We start from the raw sequence: 17,815 nt of genomic DNA on the forward strand, positions 1-17,815 counted from the left end.
CACAGACAAACTACTGAAATTGGTCGAGCAACACCAGGTGACCACTGAACTGCTCCATAGTTGGAAAGCCGACAAACCCGTTCCCAAGATCACCTGGAAAGGACCCGAGATAGAGAGGAGAAGCTGGAGTGTGTTGCCTCGATAACCCATCCAGAGAGCCCCGCTGCAGGAAGAGACACCGAGATGTAATCCGTTTGAACAGCACCCGAGATGCTGCCAGCACTTCAGAGAGATCAGACACATAGCCTGTCGGTGTCATGTGACAGATGAGCCGATGCCCACTGAATTGTCTGGCGGGTCTGGGAGAAGCAGAGATTGTCACCTCCTTACCTCCTTTGGTGAGCATGAAAGAGATCAAGCCGCCGAGTGTGCAGTCACAGTTGAAGGCACACAGTTGACCACCCTGTTGGACTCAGGAAGCGCAGTAGCCTTGACTCAATGTGCTCTGATAAATCCCAACGTCATCAATAACACCAACACACTTTCCATTGCCTGCATACACAGAGACACCAGGCATTATCCTACCACTATGATCACCTAGCTCACTGTCAAAGGTCCCTGCAGGATGAAAGTCGGAGTCCTGGATAAACTACCCATACCTGTTGTCCTAGGAAGAGATTTCCCAAAGTTTCAAGAGCTCAGGGAGCTGAAACAATCATCCTCACACCGGCCCAACACCTCTACTTCAGGTAAGGAAAGACAAATGTGCAATATAAACGCATGAGAAGCCGAAACTCACCGCTCCCTTCTCTTCAATACAGGGGGAATGCCAAAGCAGCAAGAACCACCTTCTGGCGTGCCTGATGCAGACGATGAAGGAGGAGAAGACCCCACACCCGAGAGAGAAGTTCCCTTGGTCATGACACAGCTGCCTCTACTACCGCTCACTGGACGCTGCAGGACAGTGCAACTGCAAAGACCCTAATCTGCCACATGCCAGACAGAGCAGATGCCTAGAGGGATAGAGGGATGCCTCGTACAAAACATACCCCTCCACTTCGCAATACAAAACTGACATATACACACACCAAAGGTTGTTTATAATGAGTAGATATATTCTATCAGTTTTCAGTTGCATGAACACAAGATGACTCTGGAGAAAAAGAGAAATCCTCTAACGAATGGCATTTGCCGTTTACATGTAGGTTGTACTTTTGATTGAATCTTAATTATATATATATAAAAAAAGAAATAACTATGTTAAATTTGACTATTTGAATAAGCAATTTCACTGATGAGACAACAGAGAATAAATATTACATAATAGACATGAAGACCTTGTGATTTCTGAGAATATGGGTTAGGAAACACATACATTTGTCTATATTAGTTTCTTGACCATCCTTTGGAAGTTGTAGTACCCAAGTTTGTTCTGTTTTGTCATCTTATAACATCCATCCTGCGATTATAGCTCTTCTCATTGTCAATCCCATTCTCATAACATGATAATATTTCATGATTAAGGAAGTGAGTTTAAAACTCCTGCTAGGACTGAATTGTGCAGCCTAGCTAGGGGGAAAGTCATTCCCAAGTTGGCCACACAGCTGCTAAGTAGTCTAAATCATATTCACTAACCAGATCACTTTTTTTTTGTCTATCCTCAGATTAAACACTAAACATCATCATTTTGACACTCCAAATTACAGATTGCAGAAAAGAAGAATAAATAAAGCTGTAAATAACCTTAAAACAAACTCAGACAGCAATTTCCAAATCATTAATGTCCATAAGTATGCACCTTGTATTTTTAAAAAGCTCAGCAATTGAGAACAATTGACATAAATTATACTTCTAAGCTGAAAAGCTTCTCGGCTGAAGGCTATGTCATGCTAAAGTGGAGTATCTGAGAGGATCTCAATTGCCTGTTGCTATACAGAGTGCATTTATCCTAGCAACATGTTTTCCTATTATATTTTCTCCTCAGTTTCCAAACAATGCTACTTGCCCACAAACCCATTCTATTTTTAAAATTACTTGAAAAGACAATATTTTGGTTTCTTAATTATCCATAATTCACAGTATTCTAAGGCAAAGAGTCAGGCAATTACTGTGTTTTGCACTACACACATTATATAATATGCTTTTAGTAATCTAGATGAAAGGCCTGCAGTTTTGATATAGAAGCTGGTAATACACAGATTTGAAATAATTAATATTATTTTTGTGTTATCATTAGACCATTTATTCACAGTTTTGTACCTTTCATAGTAAGACACCAGCATTTTCAAGAGTATACATTTTTTTAATGTATAACATGATCTTATAACTAGATATTTAAGCTCATGTACAGCAGGTTTGTTTGACATGGATTTGAATTCATACGTTCAAAAGAATCTTTAAATACATGGGATATAAGACATGCAAAATGCCTGCAGCTTCTCACACACAGTTAGCTTCATCATTTACATTTAGGTTGTTTGCCAGGGTTTGTCACTCTGAATATCAACCATGCAATTGCTTGTTATATTTTTTGATTTTTGTTTCCTCAAATGCTTATTGCTTGATAGGTTATGATCAATACGCTCTTAGTTCTGGTGACTGGAGGAAACAGAATACGGTATTATTACTTCAACCAGGCAATACCTTGTTGTTTTATTTGTATTATTTATGTATTTAATGTTTCCCTTTTTACATATTAGTATAAAAACATTAAGAGTTATACGAAAGGGATACTATCATTAGCAATATAATAATAATGCTTAATGGGCAACTCCTGAGGATTTCTGTAATTGCATTTTAGTTATGTGCTCCTCTTTCATTATATACATTACAGCAGTGCCAATAAAGCTCCAGACTACCTTTTGAGAGCCTTATAAGATATGTTTAACATGCCAGTCTTCTTCATATTCAGGATTGGGAATTGGGATTCAGGATTGGGAATATCTCAATATGAAATTCAACTGAAAACTAACTAAAGCAAATTGACAGTGCTGATATAGTTTTGAAATGTAATTTTCTTATGTCCTTCACAGATTAAGGTTCTGATCAGGTACAATATAACTCCAGTACATATGATTAATTGTATGATACATCAGTGTATATAGTCTGTCTAGGATTACAGTAAATGCTTAATACATATTTTGGATTTATATTAGACTTTTGATGACTTGATGGTTCACTACTACAATATAGTCAATAAAAGAAAAAAGGTTAGTTGTAATATTAATGACAGCATGTCAGAGGTGATTCTTCTGATGTCTATTTTTATACTGAGTTTTCAATTTATTTTACTTTCTGGACACAGTCCAAAACAAGACATTGATTGAGAGATAGTTTTGAACAGCATGTGTTCCAGGAATAAAAACAGAAATAAAAGTGAAATAAAATAGCATTAGTGTTATTAGGGCTGAATTAAATCAAAATTTTGACTCACCCACTAATAGCAAACTACAAACCTGTACATCATAGCGGTTACATATATGATTAGAAGAAAGTGGCATCTTACTAAAGATGAAGCCACAACTGAGTACAGTTCTGTAGTTTTCCATTAGCGGGTGACCTAATTTGACAAAGTTTTGATTTAATCCAGCCCTAGTGTACTTTAACATAATTCTATTTATTTTACGATACCAGATTAAAGTAGAGACAGTTAATTTTTTAATGTTATAATCATTAATCAAGAATAATAAGAACGTGTTTATTAATTTAACAAATAATTATATTCATTATTTTGAGGCTAAGACAAAATAATTGGAAGAAAACAGATGTATTACAAAAGTGTATTGTGGTTACAGTGAGAAAAAAGGTCACACAATTTAAAGTGAAATGGCATGAAGGGCAAGACCACATCAAACCTTAACCCACACACAAACCACAAATGACAAAGGTATAAGCTATCATGGTATAAAGTATAAATAGTAGAATGTGGATTCTAAAAATTAATTAAAAAGGGTACAGTTTAGTACCTCCTTCACAGGTAGGTTTGATTTGTTCTAGCCCTAAATTTAATAATATTAACAATATACAGATTTTAAAAAAATATATTTTAAAGTATAAAACTAAACATAAGTCATTAAGTGAAATAACAAAATGCTTAGCACACAACAGCATGCCATTAAGAAAGACATCACTGAATGTCTGCCATTAAATATCAGAATCTGATCTGCCAAAGATGGGATGCTAGCATTCGCTTAAAAGGAAAGAAACAATTTCTAAAGATTATGTTTGTATGCATCGTTATTTGTTGCTATAGTGTAAAAGTAAGACCAATAACACCCTTCCAGTTCAAATCCATCATGTACACAAGTTTTAAAACTTACAAATGTAAAAGTTACAAAATAATGGCAGATGTCAAACTCTGGCATGTACGCTCTTTAAAGGTTTCAGTGTCATGTCATAAACTTCCCGTATAAAAGAAACACAGTGGGGGAAAAAAATATTTGATCCCCTGCTGATTTTGTACGTTTGCCCACTGACAAAGAAATGATCAGTCTATCATTTTAATGGTAGGTGTATTTTAACAGAGACAGAATAACAACAACAAAATCCAGAAAAATGCATTTCAAAAAAGTTATAAATTGATTTGCATGTTAATGAGGGAAATAAGTATTTGAAGAGCAACTTTGACTGAAATAACCACTCGTTACAACCGAGGTATGCAGCAAAGCATTTGTGAAGCCACAACACGTACAACCTTGAGGCGGATGGGCTACAACAGCAGAAGACCAGGTACCACTCATCTCCACTACAAATACGAAAAAGAGGCTACAATTTGCACAAGCTCACCAAAATTGGACAGTTGAAGACTGGAAAAATGTTGCCTGGTCTGATGAGTCTCGATTTCTGTTGAGACATTCAGATGGTAGAGTCAGAATTTGGCGTAAACAGAATGAGAACATGGATCCATCATGCCTTGTTACCACTGTGCAGGCTGGTGGTGGTGGTGTAATGGTGTGGGGGATGTTTTCTTGGCACACTTTAGGCCCCTTAGTGCCAACTGGGCATCGTTTAAATGCCACGGCCTACCTGAGCATTGTTTCTGACCATGTCCATCCCTTTATGACCACCATGTACCCATCCTCTGATGGCTACTTCCAGCAGGATAATGCACCATGTCACAAAGGTCGAATCATTTCAAATTGGTTTCTTGAACATGACAATGAGTTCACTGTACTAAACTGGCCCCCACAGTCACCAGATCTCAACCCAATAGAGCATCTTTGGGATGTGGTGGAAGGGGAGCTTCGTGCCCTGGATGTGCATCCCACAAATCTCCATCAACTGCAAGATGCTATCCTATCAATATGGGCCAACATTTCTAAAGAATGCTTTCAGCATCTTGTTGAATCAATGCCACGTAGAATTAAGGCAGTTCTGAAGGCGAAAGGGGGTCAAACACAGTATTAGTATGGTGTTCCTAATAATCCTTTAGGTGAGTGTATATATATATATAATCAATTTATAACTTTTTTGACATATGTTTTTCTGGATTTTTTTGTTGTTATTCTTTCTCTCACTGTTAAAATACACCTACCATTAAAATTATAGACTGATAATTTCTTTGTCAGTGGGCAAACGTACAAAATCAGCAGGGGATTAAATACTTTTTTCCCCCACTGTATATATCTATAAAACTAAAAAGCAACTATAACAATTTGTCTTCTCTGTGGCAACTCAATTTATTGCTTTCAGTCATGTTTTAACACTAATGTCTTACCTAATAATAATAATAATAATAATAATAATAATAATAATAATAATAATAATAATAATAATAATAGTGATATCATGATTTAAACTTTCCTTCAAAATGTCACCCACATTCAGAATTGTTTTAAAAGGCTAATAAGGTAATGTCAATTTAGTTTTTACATTATTAATGGTAACACTTTATTAGATAAGCTTATTATTATTTATACATGTTTAATACATGGTTAATATATACTTTATAAAACATTTATAATGCATTATATATTAGTTATAATTCGGTTATAACAATACATGAAATAGCCAGAAAGTCAAACAGTTAACTAAAAAGTGTCCCTCTTATAAATAATTCCTAATTAAATGTGTAACATAATTTATTAGGAATGTCTCAAAACAGTAGTGAAGCGATACACTTTTTAGCGACATGTTTGACTTTGTGATCTGCTGGAACTACGGCTGGGACTGAATCAAAAGTTTGACCCACCCGCTAATATAAAACTAAAGAATTGTACTCAGCTTCATTTTTAGAAAGATTCACTTTCTTCTAATCATAAATGTAACTGCTATGATGTACAGGTTTGTAGTTTGCTATTAGCGGATGGTTTTGATTTAATCTGGCCCTACGTGATAGTCACCATGGACCAAATCCCAAACTAATGTTTCCAGCACCTTGTTAAATTCATGCCATGAATAATTCAAGCTGTTCTGCAGGCAAAAGGGGAACCTATTCGGTTTTAGATAGGTGTACCTAATAATGTGGCCACTGAGTTTGTGCGTATATATACAGTACTGTGCAAAAGTTTTAGGCAGGTGTGAAAAATTGCTGTTGCAAATTTTGACTCATCAGTCCAGAGAACCTGCTTCCATTTTTCTGCACCCCAGTTCCTGCGTTTTCATGCATAGTTGAGTCGCTTGGCCTTGTTGCCTCATCAGAGGTATGGCTTTTTGGCCGCAAGTCTTCCATGAAGGCCACTTCTGATCAGACTTCTCCGGACAGTAGATGGGTGTACTAGGGTCCCACTGTTTTGTGCCAATTCTGAGCTGATGGAACTACTGGACATCTTCCGATTGCAAAGGGAAGTAAGCATGATGCGTCTTTCATCTGCTGCAGTAAGTTTCCTTGGCCGATCACTGCATCTACGGTCCTCAACGTTGCCCGTTTCTTTGTGCTTCTTCAAAACAGCTTGGACAGCACATCTGGAAACCCCTGTCTGCCTTGAAATGTCTGCCTGGGAGAGACCTTGCTGCTGCAGTATAACTACCTTGTGTCTTGTTGCTGTGCTCAGTCTTGCCATAGTTTACTGTCTAAAGTCATACACCGTCTTCAGCAACCTCACCTTGTTAGCTGAGTTTGGCTGTTCCTCACCCAGTTTTATTATTATTATTATTATTATTATTATTTTTTTTTTTTATTTTTTTTTTTTTTATTCATTTATTATTATTATTATTATTTTTTTTTCTTGGCAGATTCCCTACGGGAAAGGCAGCAAGGAGGAAAACAATCAAGAACGCAAGAAGCATAATAAAAGAAAGCATTCTTACTTTACAGCATTTTTTAACACTTGCTTAAAACTTTTGCACAGTACTGTACCTATACACCGATCAGCCATTACATTATGGGCACTGACAGGTGAAGTGAATAACACTGATAATCTCGTTATCATGGCACCTGTCATTGTGTGGGATATATTAGGCAGCAAGTGAACATTTTGTCCGGAAAATTGATGTGTTAAAAGCAGGAAAAATAGGCAATTGTGATGGCTAGACGACTGGGTCAGAGCATCTCCAAAACTGCAGCTCTTGTGGGGTGTTCCCGGTCTGCAGTGGTCAGTACCTATCAAAAGTGGTCCAAGGAAGGAAAAGCGGTGAACCGGCGACAGGGTCATGGGCGACTAAGGCTCATTGATGCACGTGGGGAGCGAAGGCTGGCCCATGTGGTCCGATCCAACAGACGAGCTACTGTAGCTCAAATTGCTGAAAAAGTTTGTGCTGGTTCTGATAGAAAGGTGTCAGAACACACAGTGCATCGCAGTTTGTTGCATATGGGGCTGCGTAGCCGCAGACCAGGCAGGGTGCCCATGCTGACCCCTGTCCACTGCCAAAAGCACCTACAATGGGCATGTGAGCATCAGAACTGGACCACGGAGCAATGGAAGAAGGTGGCCTGGTCTGATGAATCACGAGTTCAAGGTGTTGATTTGGCCTCCAAATTCCCCAGATCTCAATCCAATCGAGCATCTGTGGGATGTGCTGGACAAACAAGTCCGATCCATGAAGGCTCCACGTCGCAACTTACAGGACTTAAAGGATCTGCTGCTAATGTCTGGTGCCAGATACCACAGCACACCTTCAGAGGTCTAGTGGAGTCCATGCCTCGACGGGTCAGGGCTGTTTTGACGGCAGAAGGGGGACCTACACAATATTAAGCAGGTGGTCATAATGTTATGGCTGATCGGTGTATATATATACACACACAAATTCAGACTGAAGCTTAAAGCTAAGCTGAAAAGCAGTTGTTGTTTTTTCCTCAAATAAAAAGCAATCTGTTTGTCACAATAGCATTACAGAGAGCTCCTTACATGCTGACTGGGGTCTACAAAAATGTTTTTACAGTATACCATAAAATGAGTATTAGATTTTTTGACAAGCTATTGCTTTCCTCCTTCAGTTGATATTTTATGTCAGTTTTTTCACATATGCCACATTTGATTTTTTCCCCCAGTTATTATAATAATGCAGAAATTGTGTTAATGTGAATGTTTGGACAAAACTTATTAAGCAGTAATATCATCAAGTAATAATTATAATTAATTATGGTCATACATTTTTTCATTTTCTCTGTGGGTGGCACAGTCACCGGAATGTTGCTGGAATGTTCGGAGAGTGTTTATTTTTAAATGACCCCTTTTGTACAAGAGACGAAACAAATTAGTTTGTGAAGAAGTTTTTTTATTCCAAAAATTTCACACTATAAAATACATTACTTTGCATTAGCCAACTCATACAAATATTAGTTGGCAAGTGAAATAGTTCAAGTGATGCAAATGTTGGAATGCACTATGATTTCTTCCCTTTTTTAATGTGAGATTGTTTATTGCACAGTTTCCAATGTGCATGAATTGCCTTAGTTGTTGTTGCTCAGTCTCGTTTTTCATATAGCCATAGACACAACAACACTACATGTTTTACACCAAAACTATACTTACTATAATTAAGTAAAATGTTATGTTAAGTTGATGATATGATATGACTTGAGTTGCCGCAGGGAAGCCAAAATGGCTTTGTAGTTTTTCAGCCGTGTTTCTGTTATGTGGGACAGTATGATGCATCATATCTTGAAACCTTGAAAGAGCATACATGCTGACTTTTGAAATCCGCCATTAGTTGGCATGTTTTACATTAGTTGTTTAAATAACAGAATCAAACTGGAAAAGTGCAATACATCTAACTTTTACACTACAGCAACACATAAAGATGCATAAAACCAAGCTTTCATGAATTGCGCATGTTCCTCTGTAGTGAAAATGTGTTTTATTTTAATGTGGTATTATATCGCTGAAGAATAGTGTTTTGCTATATATGATATATTTTTAGCATCAGAAGATGGCAGCATTGTAGTTTTCCTTTTTGAAAGAAAATCACACAGTTGTACAAGGCTTAGTACTCTTCTTCTATATACTTGTTTTTAATTTGTTTTAATGTTTTACTTTGTTTTTAATTTATCGGACCTAAAAGGACAGCAAAGTATTGCTCTTTTTCCTATTGCCTGTTTTATTTACTCGTTTATACATTAACTATTTTCCAAATGGAAATATTAACAATTTTGGTATAATTTAAAGCATATATGATAGGATTCTAAATACTTTTTATTAAGATTCTTAATATACACATTGTCTCACATTTGTGGATTTCACGCAATAGTTTTTGAAGATAAGATGGGATAATATTGTGGAGCCTCACATCTGTCAGTACTAGACATCTTTGACCTTTCCTTGTCACTTTTGTCTATCATGTCTCCCTGCTGTATCAAGGCAGTTTTATCCCAGCATATCAAATTATACATTTTCAAGGTGACTTTGACTAATATCTGGTTCGAATTGTCCACCTTACCAATTTTAAACTAAAACTCCTTGAGCATAATACTGTCATGGCTGGTATCACTTATCAATAATTCACCACAGTACATACATTACATTTCAAAATAACATACAATACAAATTGTCCTACTGTGCAGATATAACCAGGAGCTACATGATATACAGTAAAACCACAGACACGATGCCATGAGCAAGGAATTACAAATAAGAATATAACATTGTTCAAATAATACACATGGCATTTTCTTTGTGGATTGTTGGTTGCTATGATGAATGGAAATTACGGTGTATGATTATGCATTATTAAGTGTTGGGAAAGTCCATTAAAATATGATCCCAAATTGTATTAATTTATCTTTTGAGGTAAAATGCTTTTAAATATTAAACAAATACCTAAAGAAATACAATGTTGCCTTTGGTAATAAAAAAGATAAAGATGATAACATCTTATATTTAATGCAGATGTTTATCAGAACCTTATCCTACCAAGTGGGGGAGAAATATTAAAGGTATTGCCCAAGGAAATTATTTCAAATCTTTGCTAAATCACACATTTCCCAACCACACTTAGATGCATGAAACAGGTCTGTATTAGATGTTGGCAGGTGTGAGCAAACAAACCACCAGATTCTTTAGAGACATTTCAGTAAAGCACATTTGTTTCGGTGTGCTGCTATCTCGGAGAAGTTCCAGAAATAATTTAGCTTACCATCTTATATTCTGCATTAGTCACATAAGACGAATAGTATTTACACTTACAATTCTGTATCCAGGGTGATTCTATATATCACGGTCATATACACACATAGACAGACAGACAGAAATACGAGTGAAGCAAGATTGCACAATTATAACAAATGCACAAATTAAAATTATCTGACCTACAATGCAAATAAAGGCATATGTGGGGTTTTTTTTGTTGTTGTTTTTTTTTTTTTTTTTGTTTAGCCCTTTGAAATGTGCCCGTATTACTTTACCAGTCTTCAGGAGATCAAAAGGAAACTAATAAAGCTGACTTTAGGCAGCAGCTGTGCCTCAAACGTTAGTTTAACTTAAACCAAATAGGCACAAATTGTATGGCACCTGTCAAGAGGGAATGCAGCAGAATTGATTCTTTATTGTTATTATTTCTGGTTATGAGTGGTATTTGCAGGAATTTCTTCCCCACTATCTTCAAAAGACCATGGTCCCCCTTGGCAAGAGGTAAATGGGTGTTTATTGGTTTCTAGTTGGGTCCTTCTATAAAATGTATCCTCTTTGTGGGGGGCGGGGGGATGCACATATGCATTGCATCTTTCAGACACTGTATTTTCAGGACAAATCATTCAAATGTGAAATTACAGGTTAGAGGCCGAAGTGTTGTATAGTGGATTTATTCTCCAGTATCCAAAGAGACTCAGGATTCAGGTAGATTATCATCTCCAGATATTTTATTCAATGCATGAAGGGAAGAGCCACCTATCACTCATGAAGCAATAAAGAAACTCTTAAAGAAATGGCAGCATTACTGTGAAATATATACATGTAGTTTTCATGGGTGTATTGATTGGGAGAGCACACAGTGTACTTGGTGGAACCTGGGAGTGTTTAATCTATCACCACCAATCATATGATATGGATATAATGTGAAGCAGAGAAAGAGCTTGGAAAAGTACTGACTTGGTTGACCATCTTCTGAGGCAGATATCACTTTCCTCTAATATAGAGAGCTACACCAACTCTTGTGTTTCTCCACAGTCCAGTGTGTCTTTTAGGGAAGTTGAGTTGCCATTTTCAGTTGCAAATATAATATTAAATTGCTACAACAGTTGGCAATATAAAGACACTCATGAAATACAAGTGTAAACAGCTGTATAACTGTATAATGATAATTTGTTTATTGTAGCCGATCTGCTTATGCCAAAACTGTTATAGCTATGTTTTTATGATGAATGGTTCATCAGTTGAAGCTTCCTTTGGGAAGACATGTTAGGTGCCAAATTGCCATCATCTACTTTATGGCAAAAACTAAATTTAGAATTAAGCATGTGGTATATGATATAACATTAATTTTAGCTCATGATGCTAATTAAGTTAATTGTTTTATCTAATCAAGCTATTACAAAGAGCTTTTTGTAAATATTTCAGTTGAATTCTTGATTGTTGTTCACTTTATCAAATTCGTAAATGTAATTATATTTAAGAAATATAGCACACATACATACATTCATTGTTTCAGTTATCTATGTTTTCTTCTCAACAAGTAATTAAACACATAAAGCAGGTCACTCAAATGCCCACTCTTCCAACTCATTCCACTGCACTGTTCCTGCAACAACGGATTCCTAATTGTTTAATTAACTGATCATGAATTCAGTTGTATAATTAATTATATGGTTGTACCAAAAAGTTGTGCTAGTATTTTTCTGCCTCTGACTTAAAGGCTAGTCAACTCTAGTTATTATTTTTCAGCCATAGTATTTTTATTATAAACTTACAAACTACAACCATAATGGTGATATATATGTAAATAGTCCTGCTTTAAAACAGACATGTTAATTTATTTGCTGATGTAGCAAATGACTCAGAGTTCATCAGATGTTTATATACATATATATGAAATATTTTAAGCAAATCAATTAAATTAATTAATTAATAAATTTCATATTACTGTGATTTTGTATTCAAAGTACAATACCTATAACAATATTCAGTTTGTAGGGAAGTATTATATTAATCCACTTAATTATCTAATGATAACAATTAATGGTAACACTTTGCAATAATGCTTGCAAATTCCTAATAACATCTGACTATCTCAAGCAATTCCTCTGAGCTCTGATGTTGATCACATATGCAATATTTGCCTTAAACGCAACTCTACTTTGTAACCTTATCCCTAACCCTGACCCTGAGCTCAGCGTTTTGTGATCAAAATCAAAGCTCTAGGGAAGTACATGACCTATTCGGTTGTAATTCCTGTAGTACTCATATATTAATTCATTAACATTTTATAATAATGGCCAGAAATTCTACTCCATTCATTATCTGTGGGATTTTATCTGCTGTGTAGAACACAAACTGTGGTCCATCAAGAATTGAGTTTCAACTCCCTCCCTGTCATAGTCTCAGAAAATTGAAAAGAGTAAAAAAAACAACAAATCGACTATATCAAATTTAATCCCCAAACAAAAAAATTGAATGATTGTATATATCTTTGCTATTATCTCATAGTATTAAATCAAAATCAAATTATTAGCAAGCAATATTCAGATAGCATCTCTATAGTACCATGGACTCTAAATTAGAGGAAATCCAACTAATTAATGAAACCACTGGATTGTAAAGGCAGCAATGTATACCACAAGAACACCCCAGAACAATGCAGATTGGCTCGTTAAATCCCTTCTTGCATTCCTCGTCTAATTTTGCACAATGAATATACCATTTTTATTTTTTCTGATGAATAAATAATCTGTTAGTAGACGTGAAGCTGGAAACAGTACATCTCATGAAGAGAGGCTAAATTAAAGCTGCCAGTTTCCATTGTGGGCGGACTAGTTCAGTGAAGGCAGATGGCAGAGTTTGTGACCTAGTTCTTAGGGAAATCCCCTTTAAGTTTCTCCCGAGGCTACGTAAGGAGCTTGCTTGGGAGATATCAGTTTCAGCATTTCAAAAGTTGCAAGCTGTTGATATTGAGTTCTCTGCGTCACCTGTGACTTATTTGTTGGTTTAAAGGACCTTTTTCCTGAGCTAATATTGAGAAAGTTAGACATTAAACATTAGAAACATGTATAGAACTAAGACTTCAAGTAATTAATGACAGAACTCAGATTTTTTGAGAAGTGTAACACATACATTTAACATTGGAGTCTCATTCACTTCCCATATCCAACCCAATCCTGAAATCCTAACACATCCATATCATAATATACTACAAGAGATTATACAATCTTACAAAAAAGAAAAAAAAGGGAAAAAAAGAAAATGACAAAACCACACCACACAATGAGTGCAGAAGGTATTCTTGTTTTTTAAAAGCTTCTGCTCCGCCACACTCCCAGCCCAGCAGGACGTGGAAGAAAAGAAGCAGACAATGCAGTTTTTCTTGCAGATTTCAAAAGGATGCTGCTGTACCCTGGAGTTAGAACATTAATCCAGAGGGGAAGTAGCCAACACAAGTACTTACAAATCTCTCTAATCCCTTTTACATGTGGAGCGTGTGCCAGACCTTAATCTTAAAAGGGGTGGGGGTGGGTCTAGGAATCTAAAGTATGTTAATAATGTTCAGCGCAGTCACTATACCCTGCAGATAGTTGTACTTATGTGTAAATCCAATGCATTCACAATGTTTGTTATTATTCCCAGGGAACATATTGATTATACTGTTTTAGGGGTCACCGAATCTTCTTTTCAGAGATATTGATTTTGCTTTAAAAAAATAAGAAGCTGGCAATACAAATTAAACACTTCCACCATGTTTTCTACGTATGTTTATGACTGAGGTTCTCTGTGCCAAGTGCTATGGTGAACTGGTAAGTAAATGCAAAGTAATTAAGTGTATAAAATAATGCATAGTGTTGCAAAGTATATGGCTCTTGGGAAACTTCAGTGGCTTAATCAACTGAATTAATAAGATGAAGCTTTAATTTAGAAAACCACATAAATTCCCTTTATAGGTTTAAATAATAATAATAATTAGATGAGTGATTGAAGTGCATTTCCCTTTTGCTAGCAACTGGAATAGGATGTATAGGTTATATCTGGTATGTCATCTATGTATGGAATCTATCAAATAAAAATACTTCCCCAGTTTATAAACTATCTACATGTAATTCAGACTTTCTCTGATTTTATTTCAAGTGAATTGAATTGTATTTACCCAAGAAACCCAACAAAGTTAGTGACCCAATTTGAGTGTGCAAGTGTGGCAAAAAATAGTGACTTAAGCTCTAATTAAACTCTTATTATGGTAGAGAGTCACTTAGTAGATTACACTAAATAAGCCATTTTGGAATGATGTCACAACATCATATGCAAAACCCGGGCTCTTAGATCTTAGATGTATCCTAGATAACTCTGTAGAAAAGGAACCAATATTTAAGTTAGCTGGTGACTCTTGCTCTCAGCCTAGCCCAGACCAAAATGGATCCATAGTTAGAATGCTAACCTTTATTCTATTAAATGCAAAAGTTTCATATCCCAATTTAATCCCTGGCCTTGCCAAGCAGCTTTCAAAGCAAGTATTTCAAGGAAGTGTACAATAATGAAACAACTAAACAAAAAACACAAAAGAAAACACACAAAAAGCTGCAGAGTTGCAAAACGGTATGGTTTCTTGCTTAACTAAAGTGCTGCACATCCAGTAAAAGCTTTACAGGTCAGCAACAGAGAATGCAACAAAGGCAAAAGAGGGATTGCATAGATTTAGCGAGGACTTCATTGACAATACAATACAGAACAAACTGAAGGCTGTTAGTTGATTGCTTATAAATGTATAGCATATAATACAATAGAAGGGTCAATAAAAAGGTAAATGGGTGTATTTGAACAGTTAAAAAAAAAATCCATACAGTAGTCTTTGTACCTACAAGTGTCATTAGCAGAAAAAGGTGTAGTGAAGCTGACCCTCTACTGCCAGCTCTCTGAATGGCCAATATTTATGGGTGAGTTTACTGTGAAATGTCATGGTGAATTATTTTAAACATATTTCATGCAATGGGATGAAACCAGACATACCAACAAAATAAAGAAAGATTACGTTTTACGTTTTTTTATAAAAAAAGAAAAGAAAAAAATCAATAACCAATCTACGGAGAGTTGCAACGTGAAGAAAGGTTATTATAAAGTAGGTCACAAATAATGGAGGGCGTTTCAGAAAGGGGATCGCCATGGGATGGAATCTAGAAAAGAGAATGGTAATAAAGTGACTGTAACATCACCCAGGCACTAGCTCCATGAACTCGGGAGAAACTAACTAAATCAATGGAAAAGGTCCAGATAGTGTAACACTAACACAATCAAATTCATAAAAGTGTTGGTTCTCAAATGTGTGTTTGCTAGATATAATTTTGGTACTATGGTGTGGAAATGAATTAGGACACGTCTGTTGATTTCTGTAGTTTGAAATTAATTTGCAAATGAAATCAAGCTGCTCTAACTGAAAATGTTTGCAAATTGTTGATCTAATTGTATTGGTCATTTCCATCTGCCACACATAAAATGAGTCTGGAGCATGATACTTTGAAACGAGCCAAAAAACATTGTAACGCATTGATTTTGTTGCATTAGTGCTTGGTTTCAAAGCAGAAGAAAACAAAGTCTTGGTTTTGCAGAAGTATTGCCATGTACTGTATATCTGCCACAAGACAAGATGGCGCATGTATTGACAATGTTGCAATACTGTGTTTAATAAATTCAAAGACCAAATACCGAATTAGGTATACAATCCTACAATAATTCACTTGATTTCAGTTCAGTCCTGCCATTGATCTTCTACTGAAATTCTGCATTATTTTGAATTGCAGGTTTTCCTCCACCTGGCTGACACAAGCAAATGTCTTTTCCTCTGTGGCACACTTGAAATCTTGACTTGGGCTCAGACTGAGGGGTTTGTATTATTATTATTACACTTATGCTCAGCATTGCACTGTCCTCTAAATATGGGCCCATGATAACAGCTGTGTAACAATGTAATCAGATGCTGCAGATGTTGCTGTGGGAACGAGGATCATTCGTGGATAAGGGAAACCTGGATTTGCACTGACAAGCATTTGTTAATGGGATTCAAATCCGAAGATCTTGCTGGACAATCCTTTCTACATTCTTCACTATTTAATAATCAGTAGTTATGATCCTTGTTTGATTGAGACTCCAATGTTAAATGTGGGCAAACTGCACCAGGATATCACAGCATGAGGTCTTACTTTTAGAAAAAGTAGACTAACACCGTCTGGGGGCGACCTGCTTTGAGGGGACTCCTGTGGACATCAGCATTTTGGGGACTGGTGCATGCCCAGAGTGGCCCCACTGCTTGGACAAATGGTGGACAATGGGGAGTGCAGTGTCCGTTTGCACATAGTTGAGAGTGCAAAGGAGGGTCTATGCTTTCCTGTGTTCCCGATTCCCTTCTGTGTTAACCTTTTTCTGTCCCAATCTGGCTACGTCAGAACATGTCAACATTTCAAACTCAACATTTAGTCCTAGTATGGATTATTTAAGAGCGGTTTCTTATTAAAGGGAAGTTGATTGTTTTATCAAATACCCCCACATGAAATGTTATTCATTGCAAGTGTATGAACAGTTTTTTAAAATGCAGCTACCATGACTTTCATAGGTTTATGATGTTAGGATCATAAACCACTCACTAAAGCTTTTAAGAATTAATTGAAAAAAATATTGTGAATCAAGATGATCAACATTGACAAACATTTTACAGTCTTGTTTAAATTATGTATCTGAATATGTGATGAAAGAATGACAAAGTACAGGGTGTTTATGAAGATTAGTGTTATGACGTATTGTGGAAAATTGCCTGTACTTGGACTGTATTAATAGGACTGCTGTTGTAAATAAGGAAAGTAATGGAAAATCTTACCAGCAGACAAATTATTCCTTAAACAAAGAAACATACTTCCTGAAACTTAAATGCTGTAAATACAATTGTAAACAATACTATTTTCTATATATATTAGAGTATCTAACTATATTTTTAATACACCAGGCTATATAAATTACTTACTAACTGTTGTAATTATCACTGACTGGCTAGTTTCTTTTATGTTTCACTGTATATACACCAATCAGCCATAACATTATGACCACCTGCCTAATATTGTGTAGGTCCCCCTTCTGCCGTCAAAACAGCCCTGACCCATCGAGGCATGGACTCCACTAGACCTCTGAAGGTGTGCTGTGGTATCTGGCACCAAGACGTTAGCAGCAGATCCTTTAAGTCCTGTAAGTTGCGAGGTGGGGCCTCCATGGATCGGACTTGTTTGTCCAGCACATCCCACAGATGCTCTATTGGATTGAGATCTGGGGAATTTGGAGGCCCAGTCAACACCTTGAACTCGTGATTCATCAGACCAGGC

The sequence above is a fragment of the Amia ocellicauda genome, chromosome 10, assembly GCF_036373705.1.
Source record: "Amia ocellicauda isolate fAmiCal2 chromosome 10, fAmiCal2.hap1, whole genome shotgun sequence".
Lineage (NCBI taxonomy): Eukaryota > Metazoa > Chordata > Actinopteri > Amiiformes > Amiidae > Amia > Amia ocellicauda.